Raw genomic sequence first — 17,153 nt, forward strand, 5'->3', positions numbered from 1 at the left:
CAAATACAGAGTAGGGAACAAATAATTAGGTGACAATTCTCCATAATTCATGACGTTGTAAAAGGGGCAAATATTATATCAGGAGGGATAAAAATACGAGTATAGGCTGTAAAACATACAGAACAATCTTTTTTTATCTATGGGTAAGTCCTCAGTTGAAGTGTTGCACCTGGTTAGGGCAAATGCACTAAGAAAATACAGCTCAGCTGGACAGAGGCTGGGAGAAGAGTAATCAAATAATTTGAGGTCTAGAAAATGGGGCATAATAGGAAAGACTGAAATAATTTGAACCGGCAAGAGGAGGGAGCATGCAAGCCCCAAAAAGAGAACTGGAAGGCATAATTTTTTGCGTGTGTGTATGTAGTAGGCTATTTCAAGAAGGTAGGAAGTTGTCAAGTGTAAGGCCCATCCATGACAGGTAGGGAAAGGGAAGTGATCTTAAATTGTTGCTAAAAATGCAGATTAGGTCGTGGACCAGGAACAAGGAACAAAGGACCAGTTCCTGAGATAATCGACTGTTGTTTCTCATAAGGCACTTTATTTTGCTGTATTTTGAATAACAACATTATTTTAAGACTGATGAACAGTACGTATAGACTTTTTGGACTGTTACTGAGAAAAAATTGAACAGTTTGTACATGGAGACAATTTACCCTGAGACAGTATCCACTAGACAAAATGATGATGCAGACAGCCTCCATATTGCCAGTCCTTCCGCTTCTGATGTCCTCTAACTCAGTAGCCTTCATCTTGTTTTTGTTGGTACCTCACTATATAAGTACTAAGTATACCATACAAGATTTTCAGCTCGCTTTTCCTACTTTATGCCCTTGACAGGCCTGTCAATATTCAACTTTTATTTCTTTCTCATTTTCATAATGACTTCAGTTGTCAGTCCAGCACTTTGGGGACTCAACATATTATTATCATAAGAAAACAAGGAGTGTACTGTAGGTAATTGTTTTGTTTATAAAATCTTTCCCAATTTCCATTGTGTATTTCTCCACTGAGAAATGAGTGCAGCCTCAGTTACCTGAGGCTGTAACATGTGTTGTTAGCATACTTCAAGCCTCTATTTGCGTTATAGCCTAGAACACACGTCTTTAATCATCGCAGTTGGAAATTACCTCGCTTAGCAATTTTAGTTTCTATTTTCTCAAAGAGAAATAAGTGATTGCATGAGTCAAAGCCAACAGCCTGTGTACAGTGCAGCCAGCCAAACCTGAATTCTGCGCCCGAGTGTGGAATTTGTCACAGCTTCAAGCACTTTTTAATGGGGCTTTTTGTTTAAGAAAATGTGAAGGAAATTCCATCATTTCAGTATTCCTTCTTTCTAATAACTTATTGTGAGCTGCTTCCAATTTACATTTTTGCCTTCGCTCTCGCTCGCTCTCGCTCGCGCTCTCTCTCGCTCGCTCTTTCTTTCCCGCTTTCTCGCTTTCCCGCTTTCTCTCTCGCGCGCTCTCTCTCGCGCTCTCTCGCGCTCTCTTTCTCGTTCTCTTTCTCTCTCTCTCTCTCTCTTTCTTTCTTTCGAAAGATATGTTTGTTATTGATTTGGATATGAGGGGATGATTTGAACTCTCTCTTCTGCTGGTTCACTGCTTGCTCTTATCCTAATATTTTGTTTCTCGATCCCGCAATGAATTTGGGCTAAATTCTGTAAATCCTTGCTTTCCTAGCTGGATGGTCATGTTCATATTATCTGCACGGGAAGTTGTTGCTGACATTGATTATTTAAATATTGATCATTAGCTTTCAAATTTCCAGACAAATATATGTGGGAGAACTCACAGGTTTGTGCTTGTTCAGGCTCTGGTCATATTTATAGGGGCATTCTTTTTAACCATCAGAGCCAGAAATTCTTGCTTTTAAATTGAAAATTTAGAGCTAGCTGTATGAATCTAGCAGGTGATAGAGATATTTAGAATAAATAGGAGGATCCTTACTGGGGTAATGGAATGCAAAGTAACACAGTTTATTGCTGATGAATACTCGGTGATAAAATAATCTTTGAAAAATATGCCAAAAATGTTAAGTCTTTGAGAGAATGCCAATACATGTGCCACTGGAATTGGAAGGATGAGACTACTATGTAGGAGGAATGTATAATAAAGACATACCAGAGTATAGAAGTTGCAAGATGTTGCAACCTCATCAACCAGCTCTAAGCGGTATTGATGCTTCTGGGTATATGAGGCGAAAACAGCATTTGGTGCAATTCAAATGATCTAGGTGAGAACGCCTGGGGTTGGGAGTGCTGCTGCCAAGCTGAGTGCTGAGCTCATGCCAGCCCTCCAGGTTAGGGCAATAGAGCTGCTTTTCCCCTGCGTCGCTGGCTAACAATGAAATCTACAGCAGCAGAGGGCTATTGGTCAATGGATAATTTCATGTTGTATCTTATCTATTGTTTTTGAAAGCCAGGAAAAGCCAGATCAGCAAACTCATGGCTTTATTTTTTCTTGAAGAGCTGGAATGTGGATGGCTTAAATAATTTAGTTTTCATGGAATTGGACTTATACGTTGCTTAGCTGCACTTGAAAATCTGCTGAGGAAGCAGTGACCATGTGTCTTATTGTTCATGGTGCATCATGTTGCACTTCCTGTGCTTGGCTTAATGAAGGTAATAATTAACTTACTCTTGACCAACAAAAGTTACTTTTGCCTTGCTTTATTCGGTAAAGGAAGGACGCCTCTCACCGTGGAATGCTGGATTAGGCTGTTGGATGTCCTTTTAAAGTATCTAGTATTTGTCTCTTTGTAGAACTACAACATTAAGATACATAATAGGAGCTTTATTTATGAGAGTAAGTTAAAGTGTGGTGTTATGAAGACTCTGTCAGCAGAATTACAATTCAAACTTGCAATTTAGTAATGTCTCAAAAAGTCTAAAGTTTGAGTAGTAGGTTTCAGTTCTGAAGGAAATGGAGGAAGGTCCATTCTTAATACAGCACTGGGTGCTGATACACTTCCAAAATGGGATGTGGCTGGTCTTTATTGTAAGATTTTTTTTTTTTGAAAATATTATAGGTGAGTGATGTGAAAAAATGAAGGCTAACAATTTCAGTCAGTCCAGTGTAAATCTTCTGCTTTCTTGCGCACAGACCACAGTGCTAAACTGTACTACTCTGTTACTCTTCAGCAGTATTTCAATGGAAGATTTTTTATGTGCCTAAACATGGACTATGAGACGGATACGCCCACTTTCACTGTAAAGTGGAGTTTGAACTGTCTCCTTGCAATAGAAGTAAATGAAGTCTGTCTTATGTTAGAAACTTAGTAGCTAAGTGCTTTTAAATGACACCGAATTTATTTAGGCTACTAAAAGGATACTGAATTTATTTAGGCTACTGAGATTTGGAAAAAAATCCAGTGGTCTTTACATAAAATAAGTTTTAGAAGTGATTTTGTTGTGATTTCACTTTGCAAAACAGAACTGAGCTGCAATTTTAATTATTAAGTCTTGAATATTCAGCAATGCCAGTGGATAGCTATGTTGGATGGTAATATGTGCAAATATGTTGGTTTAATTTAATAGTTGGTTCTAGGGGAAAGCAACAGGAAGGCAACGTGATACTCTGGATAAGCAATAATGCTGCAAACATGCTACAGACAATAGTCGATCTGTCAGCTGTGAAGAGCTGACTTCCAGGCTCCAACTGAAGTTGCATAGCTGTCTCTGTAAGAGTTGGGAGCTCAGTGGTCAAAAGGGCACCAACCAGGATGGATAACAATCAACCAAGGGATCTTTTTTTTTTTTTTAGTGTGACATTTTAAAATGATTAAAAGTATTTTTATTAAGGGGAAAAGTATATTTGAGTGTATTTAAATTCCGCATTTAATACTATCAATAATTAAGATAATACGTTCTAAATATACTTTAAAATAAAATCCCACTGCTTGTTTGCCACTAAAATTTTAGCAAATAAGATGCCGAATTGAAACTAGCACTAACGAACTGACAACCTAGCTTTTGACAATAAGTGTTTTTTTTAATTATAGTGTAGATATAACTGTTTTGATTGTTCCACACTGTTTCTCAGCTTAGAATGAAAGATGAAAAAACAAGAAACATTTATCTTTTAATGTTTGAGTAATAGGCTAGAGAGCTGAGAGAATGAGATCTCCTAGTTCTAAAAGGGTTTAGCATTGGTGCTTACCATCAATATCAATTTAATTCAGATTACTCTAAAACCTTTTTTTGAAAGTAGTTAAATTAAATAATGTCATATAACTTCTGTCCAGAAGCAGTTTGAGATTAGCATGAATGTGAAATTCTATTTTAGAAAACATGCCTTATCACATTCACCATTTTCTGAAAGATAGTTTAGGTAACTAACCTCAGTAAAGCAGAAACACAGATCTTACAAATACTCAGAAAATGAGGGGGGGGAAAAAAAAGGGTCTAAACATGAAGAAAATTTTTTCAGATATATGAATGCCTAAAAATGTCAGGAAAAAAAAGGAATAATCTCTATAGGGGAAAATAAGAGTTGAATGTAATTCAGGTATTTTAATAAATGTATCTTTTACAGTATCTTCCTTATTACCAAAGCAAGAAGCAAAATTTTGTTATGAGGCTATAATATATTGTGTTAAAGCATAACTCAGCCTTTCCTATATGCAAACCAGAATGCTGTGTCTCATCTTCTGCTCTGAATGCTGCACTTCCAAAGGCCAACACGGTTTTTGATGAGTGCTGGTATAATTGATGGTGGAACCCATGCATAGAAACAAATAAAAAGGGGGACTTTTGCAGAATCAAATCATTGTTTGGAAATATCTGTAGAAGGTTAAGTAAGACCTTTGGTATTAGTTGGACAATGGGTGATGCTTTCCTCTATTATGATTTCATCTTTGATATCTAAAAGTAAGAACTATCACTGAAGGCGTAGATGAGAATCGGGAACATAAGTATCATTTGTCGATGTTTTACAGATGAGGAATTGGAGCAGACGAGATGAATTGATTTGCACGAAGTTGCCCTGGAAGTTGGAGGACATGGCGATTAATCCCGGTAGTCGGCCTAGACTGGTGGCTTTATGCTAACAGTAGTGAAAGAAATAAAGAAGTGCCTGCATGGCTGCAGCTTGTAAATTCCCAGCAACCTCCTCAAGGTTTAAGTGAGGCTGATGTGTTTTCATGACTGGGTATATGGCAATACAATGTCTACTGTATGGATTAGATATGAATAGGAAGGATGACACAGTATAGGAACTACCGTGTTTCTGTTCAAATTTGCTTCTTGAATAGGAAATTTTAGTGTTCGTAGCTTCCACTTAATTCTTCTCTCTTCCACGCTTAATGTTATTTGCCCAGCTGAGTGGAAGTGATGCAGATACTGATTTAAAGGTCTCCTGTCCTCCAGCAGGTTTCCTTAGTAGAGAGGGTCACTGAGCAGGGTAAGAGGACAATTGATTTTCATTAGGGAAGAGGGTAGTGATTACGGTTTGATTTGTCCCAGTTACATTTTGAGTGGGTCTCATTTGCCAGGCATTGATGGTACAAACAAAACAGTTATCAGCTTTGTGCCATGTTGAGTTGGTTGGTTTCTTCTGGCAGAAACACAATATCTAACATTAAAGCAGTTGTTCTGTATCTGGTTCTGTATGTGCCCGAGAACGGGCAAGCCTCCCTTTGCTGATGGGCAAACTGGCACTGCGTTTTTGGGGTGAAAGAGGAAAGTTGTGGCCTTCAGGTGCTTAAGAACTGCTGCCGTTTGGATTTGTGGATGGCAAGTGTGTCAGAGGTACATCCTGCCGTGGCCGTGGGCCGCCTTAAAGAAAAGAGCTGCGAAAAGAAGGGGGAAAGATTTTAAGTACGCTGCTAAAATCCGGCAGGAGAGTGGTTTGCTTACCCAAATTATTTACATAAGCAGCACCCCTGAGATAACGTCTTCTGGGGAGGAGGGCAGCAAGCGTCCGGCGGCGCTGGAGCGAGAGGCCTTGGCGCTGCGGGCGGGGCGCGGCGGGAGGCTCTCTTCACGTTTCCAAGAGGTGGAGGAGAGGTGTGGAAAGGCCTCGGGCAGCACACGCGTGGCCCTGTGCTTCCAGCCTGCGCCCTTGGGGGAAGCTGGCGGGCTCTGGGAGTTACCTGAGCGCGGCCGTCTTTGTTACTGCCCGCTCCTGGCTGGCGACCTTCCCCATGGTGGCTGTGGAGGCCGCGACCTCACGCCCCGGCCCCGCCGCTGCCCCTTTAAGGCCCGACCTGCCCGGGATCAGGTGCGCGGCCGGAGCGGTGACGTCATGGTGCTTGAGGCGGGGCCCTGGCTCCCGCTCCCGCGCTGCCCGCGCCGCGGGACGGGGCAGCGGCGGCTGCGCACGTGTGTGCGGGGCGGCGGCGGCGCTGGCCGGGCGGGCCCGGCCTGCGGGTGAGTGTGCCGGGGCCCCGCGGCCGCGGGAGGGGGGCGGGCGCGTCGAGAGGTGCCGGTGCGGAGCGCGGCGGGGCCGGGCGGGACGGGGAGCGGCGGGTGGGCAAGGGCGTTAAATGCAGCTGGATACTGGTGCCGGGAGAGGGGGGGAAAGCTTCTCAATGCGGGTCCGTTGCAGCAGGTGTCGGTTTATTTTGTGTTGTGCTGGCTGCTGTATAAGCAAATGAAAGGTTTTCTCCTTCAGCGAACTACACTGGAAAAATGTGCTGTGTGCAGGGTGTTTAATTATTTGCAAACATAGCTTTTAGCTTTTTTGTATAGGCATACATAATGTTACACGCTTCGTGTGTATTTACTTGTTTAAACTGTTGCTGAGATAGCAAATGAACACCAGATACTGCCTTAGTTGTTCGTATTTCTCACGGTGATGAATTGTGTGTGTACCTACTACCCGTGGTAGAAGGTGCTATGTTAAATTGAACGCATGCTACTTGGGTAAATCAAGGCAGTTAGAAACACCGGAGTTTGGAGTACAGGAGGGATGTAAGGTGTCTTACAGCTGCTCTTCCTCCCTTGCCAAGGGGAAGATTATAGCCCACCTGTATGGAGAAGAGTAATGACCATGCCCTTTGCCAGTTAAGTGGGAATGTGCAACCCCATATGGAATTTACACCACTTAAATCTTCATGTGCACAGGAATTGCGTTAGCTAGTTTGGATGAAGAAAGGCAAAGTATTGGTTATGGCTTTGGTTGTGGTTTTTTTGTTGTTGTCTTTTTTAGTGTGTTTTTTTTTTTTTAATAAGGGTAGAGGAGACATTGAAACCTTTCTTTAAACATTCATTTAATCTCTGTGATAAATAGACGTTTATATTTGCAGTTCTAATTTCTGCCTAATGTGTTCATGTTTCACCAGATAAGTTAAAATTGGCAGAAATAAATAATGGAAAAAATTTCCCTGCTCAAGGGAATTATCACATGAAGATAAAGTTGGCAGGAGGGCCTCTGTCATTTTCTGGGTAGCAGAAGGATGTGACAAAGTAAAGCAAAGCTTTATCAGGCTTGACTCTTGACTAGAGGAAGGTCTCTCTGGTATTCTTATGCTAAAAATGTAGGCTAAGACTTCCCTTTTAAGTCTTGAATTGGAAAGGCCCATCTTTACCACATCTAATTTCTGCATTAGATTCCAAAGCAGATTTAGTCTCTAAATTTACAGAGCAGGATTCTGGAGCAACTCCGCATTAAAATAAAAAAAAGAAAAATACTTTTATGTGTGGCCATATGTATTTGTTATGATATGTGCTATTTTTAGTTTTGAATGCACACCTATGAATCCATCTTTCTGCAGGTTTCTTTTCTCTATTGCCTTGGTAGTGTTTCAGGCTAATCAGTATGCAACAGATGATGTTTTTAATCTCTAAATTTAGCTGCTGATGTTCTACACTACTTGGTATTCTGTATTGCTCTTTGTAGTGGGCATCCTTCATGGATAGATGGGCCACAACAACCTTTGTACTGGAATATGCATCATCCCAGTTGACTTACATTAACAGTGGGCTTCTCTAAGGGGTGAAGTATGTTAATCTAGCATGGTTTAAGACCACTGGAATCTTTGTATTTAGGTATATTAATGTACACTTGTGCTTTGTGTGTGCCTCACACCTGGGGGAGAGGAACCTCTGAGTAAATGTCACATTGCTATAGTGTTTAATTAGTACCATTTTTTCGCATATTTATGCAGAGAGTACCAGTGTTCTGTCAGAAGCAGATTTGTAGTCCAAAGGGGTGATGCAGCTTTAGGGCGCCAGGCTAAGGTGAACAAGTAAGTAATCCAGGACATAGTAGGATTAGGCTACAGGGTGAAATCTGGTCAATTACTTTTCTCCCTGAAAATCTTTTTAACTGCTAAGTATGTTTTTTCATTACAGCACCTATTACCGTGGTGGGTGTGACTTTCCATAGATTTTTGGCAAGTGGCTCATTGTTTCCTCTGGAAGTCATCAGCTATATCTTACCCTCCTTGTTGATATTTTAGCATCTTAAGCCAATTTCATTTCACTGGCTGTGAAACAAACGATAACCCTCATAATGTGTGATTGTATATATTATTGAAAAAGTCACTGGATTTTAAGCATCTGCAACAGCTTTTGTAGGTGCATGCAGTTTTAAGAAATAGTGGCTGTTCTAATGAAATGATTAGAAGACATTTCAAGGTGGCAAGAAAGATAACTTAAGAAATGTTTGTTACTTTCCCTCTTCTTTCTAATGGCAGATTTTCACAGAAGATTTAAGTATATTAATTTGTAATTCATAATTGTTTTAACATATTGATATTTACACACACCCCGCTATGACTGGGGTGATTCCTGGAATCGCCTGTGTGACTGACTTTTGTTTTCAGCTCTTCAATATCGTGATATGGTTTTAAATGCTCTTGGGAACTCTGTGCTATACATCCTGACTGCATGTCAGTCTGCCAAGGTTCAGTCATAGGACAAACACTAAAAATAAGACACAATGGAAAATCATTAGTGCAGGAAATTTAAAATGGTGTAAGATAAAATTTTATGAGTCTTATTACCTTCTCTATAACTGTGGCTTTGTCATCTTGTTTTTTTCTGTTGTTAAATTAAGTGATACAAACGTAAACTAATAAAGCCAAGCAACTAGAATATTAAAGGGGATGAATATAGGTAGGGAGAACTTTTTTGTGAGCTTACTTTCATTTTGGTTACACACTGATGTAAGTTAGTTTCCAAAGTGAATCTTCCACCTCCAACCTGTAGTCTCCCTTTTTTATGTGAGATAAGAGCTTGAAAAGTATCGGTTTTATTTGATGCAGGCAGATGAAGCAATCTTGCATAATCTTCTTTTTGAAGACTTTCTTGCAAGCCTTTTGTCAAGGATCACAGCATTGCTAAGACCCTGATGTATCAAGGTTTACAGGTTGGGTGCCATAATTTAGGGTCACAAAATTATGTAAGTCCTTGATGACACTGGGAAAAGTGGATATGGATTTATCACTCCAGTTAGCTGGTCCAATGCCATGTGCATGCTTTACATAGGATTCCCAACTTAGTCAAACTGTAAAATGAATTCCTGAATGTCTCAGGGTCATGTTTAAAGTATAGGAAATTCTTTTTCCTACAAGGAAACAAATTTTGTGCCATGCCTTTTAGGGCATAAAACAGTGTGTGTGTCTGCCCCACCTGCACAGGTGATGGGAGACTCGTCTGTGGCTTTGGACACAGCATGGCATCACACTCATTCAAAGAATGTGCTTGTGCTTTGACCAAGAAATTTAATTTAGTACTTTGTTTGATTAATTGTATAGATTAACATCTATAACTTGGTGTGTTACTTGTAGTCAAGAAGACCTTTTAGCATCTCTTTTTGAAAGGATGTTTATAAAACATTCTTTTGGCTCTGGTCCACATACTGAGGTGGAAGTCACGAAAAGCAGTATGGATTAAATGCAGTCCACTGTGTTTTGCAGGCCCTGGTAATAAGTATACAATAGAACTGCTTTTCTTGGTTTTGTTTTGGTTTAGCAGTGTAGTAGCAACAAGAAATGCAGTTATTTGTGGTATTTGTGGGGGTACCTCTTTGGTAGAGAGTGGTATTTTGGTTCCTGCTTGTGTTTGGTAACCTTTAAACCCTGGCTGTTCTGCAGACTCCCAGTGCTACAGGTAAAACTAGTTTGAAGCACTGGGTTGGAGTTTCTAGATACAAAAAGTCTAACTGCTAGCAGGATATGTTTATAATGATGTGCTCAGGTTACTAATACTTCCTTTTTCTCCTAGTATTTCTTTTTTTGTTTTGAGTCATTTGCCGAAAGGAAGACTGGTTTCAATGAGGAGTGCTCTACCTTGTAGTACATACACATAAGAAAGAAGACAGACAGCTTTTTTCAGTTAAGTGAAAAATACCGAGTGTGTATACAAACTGTTTGTATATACAAACTGTTTTTACTCTTAAAGTTGTAAATGGGCCAGATTCATTGTCAAACCATAAGGTTTGGAAATGGAATTATGACGATAATGCTTTTGATAGCCGAAAACTGGACTTTATGTATGAAGGAATCTTTTCCACTTCAGTGCTTCTAAGCTTATTTTTAAATCTAGTTTAGATTTTGGTTTAGGCTACAGGCCATGGCTTCTCAAATAATTTAACTGGTACTACCGCCCTGAGCCACCCTACAAAAAATACTTATGGGGCTGTATAGGGAACACTGAGGAACAGATCTGACTTCAAACTACCCTGGCCTGTCTTTCCACCCGGTCGCTGTTTACCCTGACCAGGTTGTCTCTGTGGCCACACGAATGCTTGTGTTGCCATGTTGGAAAAGGTTGCGCAAGGATGAGAATGAGCAGTTGGGAGGCTGAAGGAAAGTGGAGGGCATAAAAACTCTAGCCTCACATTAGCCAGTCTCTGAATAGTCTTGAAAAGTATTTCTGATTCTCTGTTGATAATGACCAAAACAACAGTATGTTTGGTTATTCTTTAGAAATCTTGAGAAATGGCAAAAAAAGCTTTTTGCTTATTTTGTAATTTACAAGCTACTTGAATAGCCCCAGATAACCTGATTTTAATAAAAGAATAGCTCAGATGGTAAAGGAGAAAGCAGTATTAATTTTTACCAGTTTTCATTATATGGGTCTATTCAGCTTTAAGGCTGTGTCCATCCTACCAAATCAAGCTGTGTTGGCAAATTAAAATCAAGATTTTGCGGTGCTTTCCCCCCCTAGACAGTATTTAAACAGTTGTCTTGCCATGTGGAGAAGGTCAGCTGAGTACAGCATATGTGTTTGCCTAATATGTTTGAACAGATTTCCCTAAAGTTTGTTAGAATGTTGTTAGATTTTTGTTGGCTTTTTTCCCTCCTCCTGAAAAATGCACTGCTGATGTGGGAACATGAGCTCCTCTTCCTTGACCTGCCCTCTCCACCCTCCCCACCCCGCCAAAAAAAAGAAATTGTTGATGGTCACTGCTTTGTATCCACTTCACAGGATTAACTTCTTTTCACCTCAAAGGTTTTTAATGAAGGGGGCAAACATCTGTTTTCAGACTTCTTAAAAGTCCAGAGGATGCATACTGTGAATTAAAAACCACTATCCTAGAAGAATGCACTTACTTAAAACAAAGAGACTAGAAAAGATTAACCAAGGGTTTTAATTTGCAGCAGTTGTTTGGAACTGATCTTTCCTGGAGTCCAGTGTGATGTTAACCTCATGCAGTTTCACTGTGGCTGCTTCAGTAAAGGGCTGGGCTGGTTGCTGGGTCTCGGCTGGGTGCTCCTGCTCTCTCCTTGCTTGGCCATGTGGCCTGTCTGCTCTGGGTTGAAGTGCCTCATGCAACCAGCTCACAGCTCAATGCAATACTCGGAAGCAGTGGGAGCGTGAGGCTAGGGAAAGTAAACAGACTGACGTGGTCTGATGTTTCCCACAGTTAAATGAAACCACACCTTTAGTCCCTGTTACTGATTGCCACGCAGTCATCTGATTGCAGACGGAGGGTCGGCTTTGTTAACTGGGTAAGAGAATCTAATTTCAGGCCACTGTCAAGAGGCATTGCTCACCAGGCCTGCTTTTCTGAATCCTGAGTGAGCTAGCTGATGGGAGAAAAACCTGTAATTTTTATTTCCATTGGTAGAGTTGTTTTTTGCTGACTTACAGCCTTATACTAGCTCATTTTGCAGACTGTCCAGTGTTAGCATAAGGGGAGCAGAAGGGGCACGTGAGGGTAAACGGATCCACCCTGGTAGCAGCTGTCAGGTTCACATAGCTGTATCATAAAACACACTGTAAGTTACCTGTGCAAGGAATTAGTGCATCTGCATGGTATCTTGGCTTTGGTAGCAGAACTCATAGAAGCAACTCCGTACCCCTTGTAGTTTGCTTATGTGTGTTGTGCCAGTTAAAACTGGTTACTGCAGGACTGCTCTGTATTCTGAATAATTGAAATTATAAAAATAGCCCCCTTCATACTTTTATTTTCTGTTTATTTTTAACCCAGATTGTTTTCATGATTCAATTTGTAATGTGGTCCTACACAGTCTACCATCTGCAGAAGAGAGCATCAGATGAGAACAGGAACAAGTGATCTGTGAAAGGTGGGCAGGAACTTCTGCAACCAGCTTCTTTGTTGAAGCCAGTCAAGAAACTACATCTTCACCACGTAGCACTTGTTCCTGACGAACTTCTCCATGTCGACAATCATGGTATTTAAGCTGTACTAAATGTGCTGACATTTACAGCTCTATGAGTAGGAGTGCTGTGGTGGAAAATTATTCGAAGGTGAAGGGAAGGGCTAGCGTAGCCTTTGCTGGGTAGGAAGCCACATGATCTGCCACAGCAGAAGGAAGCTGAAATCATACAACTCTGCAGACATTGGGAAAAGAGTTGTTTTCAGTATTGAAGGAATGGTTATTGCAGCTCTCTGTCATCTATACTTTGTTTCTTCAAAATTTTTTTTAACTTACGCTTTTGTCATTTTCCTAGACAATCTCTCTTTATCTTGCCAACCATGAACGTATGCTGTAGGCATACATGCTTCTAGTAGATAGGGTTGTCTGCAAATACGTTTGCTTCTCAGATTGCTGATCTGTGAACCAAAGCAGAAAAGCAAGGAAGGGAGAGAGAGAGATTCCAGGCTTGATTCTGTTGCTTTATCTTGCCTGGTTTTCCTGCCTCATTTCAGTCTGAGGCAGCTATGTGGATGGCTGTATAATTGCTAGCATTGCTATCAGGCCCTACGAGCCCTAGGGGCTGCAGTACTTGACCAGAACTGTTTGAGGGTTGCTGTGCTGTCCTAATTTAGGTGAAAAGTTACAGGAGTGGAAATGCTCTTTTTTTCTTCTTTCTTCCTGTTCTGTGCAGAAATGTGGTAATTGCTCTGAATTCTTTCTTAGTTTGGTGGCAGTGAGTCAGATGCTTTAGCTGGTGTGTTTGGCAAAGCTCTCTTCTGTAAGCGCAGCAGTGCTGTTGTGCTTCAGTTGCGGACATGTCCCCTTGCTTCTGTTGGGGGCATGGAGCCCCGCTTGCTGTCTGAACTGTTTGACTGTCGGCAGCAGGGAGTGAAATCTTATTTTCTGTCTGATGCAGAGGGATGCGTTTTGTTAGTAGAACCTTTACCTGTCTTTTGCTGCTGTATGATTTTTAAAAGTTTTCATTTTAGGTGTGATGGAGGCAGAACTGATCTTACTTTAAAGAGAGCTGCTAGAAGTAATTTTCATGCTTTCTTCATGCACTGAATTATTGAAGAACTGGATATTGTTTAGTCAGGTAACTGTTAGTCTCTGCTATCAACATGTTGAGGGACTGCGTAAAATGGTGTCAAAGCACGTATTTGAAAACGTCCACAGCTTGATCCATACTTCCAGCAGTTACCCAAGTATGTGTGGTCACCTGAAACATTTTAGCAAAAAGCTGAGAAAGAGTTCTGAAATTATGGAAACTGAGGCTGAAGCAAATAGGAATCCGTAAACATCAGTTCTACAAAACTCTTGATATTACTGATTCAGGTGCTTCTGCCATTTTGTAAGCATTGGCCCATACCACCTCAGCAAGGAAATCAGTGGAGTCATGGGAGCATCTGTGTGGTCTTTGTGTCTGAGGAGGAAAGCTGAATGCTTCGTCCTTTGGAATGAGGAGGAGGAAGGGAACGTAGAGCCTAGTGTTTTCTCTGCAAGGGTGCTTGCCAACCTCAGGTCATTGAGCCCTGGACATAATGCCACTTGAACAAATGGACTTGCTCTTCGAAAGACTTGTATGGATATTTGAAAGGAAACCTGCAGATCCAAGTAATGGTGCAAGACACCTGGAATACTCGGTCACTCTTTCTATATGATAAAAATGAGGATTGGCATATTGCTTTTGCCTGGAAAAGGTCCGTGTTGGTTTTGCAAACTGTGCTTTTAAGTGGTTTGGCTTCCTTGAAACAAGCTGTTTGAGGAAAGAGTGCTACAGAGTTAACATGCTGTTTTAACCACACACAGCTGTGGAGCAGGTTTTGAGCCCAGCATGGTTACTGAACACTGTACTGAACTGTTTTTTGTTCACAATTATGCCACTATTAGTACACTTTAGAAAATTATTTTATTTGAAATTCATACACGTAAATCTAAATCTTAAAAAAAAGAAATGTAGAAGCATCATGAGCTAAAACGCTGCTTGGAGTATTGTGCCTTTGCTATATTTTTTTCCTTTCTTGATCTAACTCCTATTTTTGTCTCGCCCAAACTCTATCATTATGGAAAGACGTAGTTAAAACTTGGCTCAGTCCCTTCTGTGCTGCAAGACTGGATTGTTCTTAAGGCAAACTGATTTAATTGTATTCCAACTGCTTCCTTTTTGCATTGTTTGTTTCTATTAGGTAAATGGTCCCAGTGGGGATAGTATCTTCAATACCTTGTATGGTCCAAAGCGTTATTATATTTCAATCTGATTCTGTTTGTTAGCATTATATTGTGCTAGGACAGAAAGACAATGGTGTGCATTGTTTTTTGTAACATAACCAAAGTTTTCTTTAAAGTTGTTTTGATCTTGGATATACAGTAACTCTCCCTGTCTGTGCGATGAATGTGACCATGTTAGAAGAACAAATTGATGCTGAATGTGGATGGCACCAGTGTCCTGGAGCTGTACTGTAAGAGAGTCTGGGAATAATCATGTAGTAATGCTGCTTCTGAGCCTAAATAGCTGAGCTTATGGGAGGTTTTGGGGATAGGAAGCTGTTTTTCTGAACAAGCTTCTTTTTTCCTTGATCAGTATCACTGGCTTTGAACCACCGAGGATGGTTCCAGGAATTGTCCCGCAATAATTGTTCTTTGAAAAACCGCTTTTAAATTTGCATTGCAACTGCGGGGCTCTAAACCGAGGGATCAAAACTGAAGCCATCTTTTGAGTCCTTTGCATTTTTTCTGTTAAATGGCTACATGTCACTCCTGGTTATCAACCCCTCCTGTGAGAAAACATCCTTAATGTTTAACTAAACCGTTTGCAGGAACCTCGCCAGTTCACTTGCCGCGCTGAGGGGAGCCCTGCCTTGCACAGGCAGGCTGCTGCTGTAAAGTGAAGTCATCCCTTACAGCCCTGTCTCCCCCTCCTCTGCCCCCAATCTGGTCTCTTTTATAAAAGGGTTCGGAAAACCTTCCTCCATCTTGCCTGGCCCTATTTCCGAAGGGAATTGTTGGCAAGCGGGGCCGGGCCTCTGGCCTTATCTCTGTTGTCAGAGCTGCCTGCCTGGTAGGTGGCAGCGGGGGCAACGCTTTTCAAATGAAACTTTCCTGTACTGAGCGAGGCCCTTGTTTTTTTGTTTTAACAGCTTCCTATTGTTTGAAACAGCAGGTTGTCCCCTCCCACGCTCTTCCAGCTCTTTCCTCCTCCCTTAAATAATTTTTCCATGCAAGTATTACTCAGAGCAGTTACTCCATCAGTGAGTCCTCTGAGAGTTTTCACAACCCGCTCTGATCTCCAGCTTTTGTTGCAATAACAGTGTGGAGTTCTCGCAATAGAAAGTGGTTCTAAAGGTAGGTCTTTCTGATTTTTTAGATGTGTTGTTTTAATTCAGTGTCACCACTGCTGTGATATGACTGGTTTTTTGAATCCAAGTTGTCACAGGAATTCTCTCCTATATATGGTACCGAAAGGTAGAAAATACTGCTTTTCAATGTGGATTGTCTTTGTTTCTAAGACGCAAAGAAAGCGTATTGCTTCAGTTTGTCAATAGTTTGCTTTTCAATATTTTAGTCCTGCTGTCTAGTGCTGTTTTGTATATGTACATTTTATTTATGTTCTGCTACCCGTGTGAAAGGCCCTTTCTAAGCCGTAAGCTGCCTCTGGTCCACCATACCGTAGCTTCTTCTGACTAATAGTATCCATGATAAATTTGAAGATGAAACCAGTCAGAATCTTTTCTCACTTTAACGTTTGTCACAGCTGGAAGGGTTGTTGGCAGTTCATTTCCCATCCTTGTTACTTTACAGTATAACTATTATCTAGTCAGAAGCTCTCAGGACTGCTTTTTTGATAATTTAGATGTGGTTTCGCTTCCCTCTACTTCTTGAATTTTGTGTTAGAAAGTTGATAATGAAATGAGGTATTAAATATATGTAGAACTTTTTTATTATTTTAATGTGTTGATTTGTGAAAGTCAACTTGCTTTGGCTGATTTCCTGATCCCCTGCCTTCTATAAAGTGTCTTGTTTCTAAAATAAATAATAATTATTCTGTGAATTTTGGAAGTATCAGCTTACCATGAAGTACATCTTTGTTTAAATTTGTAGATTTGAAAAAAAACGCATATTGTTTTCATACATTTGGTGATACTAAGCAGAGGTTTTAATTCCACAAAATGATAAGTCTGGTTCTAGAGTTTGTCACCGGGGGGGGGGGAATCTATTTATCACTTCCATTGCTCATCATTTGGTATAATAAACACATTCTGCCTGTTCAAATGCATTCCAAATTTTTTTTTTAAGGTATAACTTCTTTGTAATCCTGGTGTGTTTTAGGCTTCCAGAGGTATTGATCATAGTCTACTAAGGCAGGGCTCAGCTGATCCACACCTGGAAGAGGAAGTCCCATTCTCCTTGCCCTGGCTATAACTTCTTGATGAGTTGATTCAGCTCACTAAACCAGTAGGAGATAAAGCAAGCCCTTCTCCTCCCCTTTTTCCATCCTCCCAGAAGTGCTAATTTTGTGAGCTGAGTTTGTTCCTATGAGCCAAGGGGCAGAGGTGTTAACTGGCTGCCCCAGAGCACTGGGGTGGAGAGAGGGGAGTGCCCTC

General features: G+C 40.8%; 1 protein-coding gene across 2 annotated transcripts in view; it reads left to right on the forward strand.

Annotated features, from left to right (window-relative positions):
* The window catches only part of USP54 (ubiquitin specific peptidase 54), a 105,997-nt gene that overhangs the window by 18,993 nt on the left and 69,851 nt on the right, over nucleotides 1-17,153 (forward strand). The window contains exon 1 of one of the 2 annotated variants that reach the window (XM_075154462.1): nucleotides 6,289-6,367. The exons of the other annotated variant lie outside the window; for it this stretch is intronic. The gene's annotated coding sequence lies outside the window, so the exon portion shown is untranslated. Of the gene's footprint in view, nucleotides 1-6,288; nucleotides 6,368-17,153 lie in introns of those variants that run through there. 2 annotated transcript variants of the gene reach the window in all.

Source organism: Calonectris borealis, chromosome 7 (assembly GCF_964195595.1).
Source record: "Calonectris borealis chromosome 7, bCalBor7.hap1.2, whole genome shotgun sequence".
Classification (NCBI taxonomy): Eukaryota; Metazoa; Chordata; class Aves; order Procellariiformes; family Procellariidae; genus Calonectris; species Calonectris borealis.